We start from the raw sequence: 989 nt of genomic DNA on the forward strand, positions 1-989 counted from the left end.
TCTTCAACTTCCCTCTTTCCTGGATTGGCTTCTGTATCACTAGGAAGCATTCCTGGTGGCCGATTCAATAAGGCATTAGCAATTTGCCCTATTTGGTTCTCCAGAGTCTTGATAGAAATAGCTTGGCTTTGGCATATAAGAGCCTGGTTTTTGCACATAAGCCTCAACTCCTCTAATTCAGATTTTTCATTCGAAGATAGACCTGCATCATGAGTTTGTTGTTGAAGTTGGAGTTGTTGCTGAAAACTAAGAGAGTTGAACAACTTATTTCCAAACGGCTGGAACGGCTGTTGCATCACATTCTGATTGTTGCTCCAGCTGAAGTTAGGATGATTCCAGTTATCAGGATGATAAGTGTCTGGAACTGGTTGTTGCGATCTCTGAAAGTTGCTCACAAACTGAGCTGAGTCGCTAGATATAGCGCATTGCTCTGTCGCATGCGGACCTGCACACAACTCACAAACACTAATTATCTGCTTAACACCATAGTTAGCCAGAGAATCGATCTTCATAGACAACGCCTTTAGTTGAGCAGTGATAGCCGTAGCTGTATCCACTTCAAGAACTCCTGCTACCTTGCCCTGTGGATATCTCTGGGTTGGATACTGATATTCATTAGCAGCCATCAGTTCAATTAGATCATAAGCTTCCTTATAGCTCTTTGCCCATAATGCTCCGCATGATGCTACATCGAGCATGGGTCTGGACTGTGCTCCCAAACCATTGTAAAAACAAGTGATGATCATCCAATCAGGAATTCCATGATGAGGACACTTCCTAAGCATCTCCTTGTAGCGCTCCCAAGCTTCACTTAGCGATTCTCCCGTTTGCTGCGCAAATTGAGTAATAGCATTCCTGAGTGCAGCTGTCTTCGCCATAGGGAAGAATTTAGTAAGAAACTTCTGAGCAAGATCTTCCCAAGTAGTAATCGAACCAGCTGGTAGAGAGTGTAACCAGCTCTTAGCCTTGTCCCCTCAAGCGAATGGGAC

The 989-nt window shown here is 44.2% G+C and overlaps 1 non-coding gene across 1 annotated transcript; it reads left to right on the forward strand.

Moving 5' to 3' along the window:
* Positions 1-756: 756 nt before the first annotated feature.
* Positions 757-863, forward strand: LOC141662272 (small nucleolar RNA R71). Its single transcript, XR_012550394.1, has one exon. It is a non-coding gene; the product is annotated as a small nucleolar RNA R71 (small nucleolar RNA).
* Positions 864-989: the final 126 nt, after the last annotated feature.

Source organism: Apium graveolens, chromosome 5, assembly GCF_009905375.1.
Source record: "Apium graveolens cultivar Ventura chromosome 5, ASM990537v1, whole genome shotgun sequence".
Classification (NCBI taxonomy): domain Eukaryota; kingdom Viridiplantae; phylum Streptophyta; class Magnoliopsida; order Apiales; family Apiaceae; genus Apium; species Apium graveolens.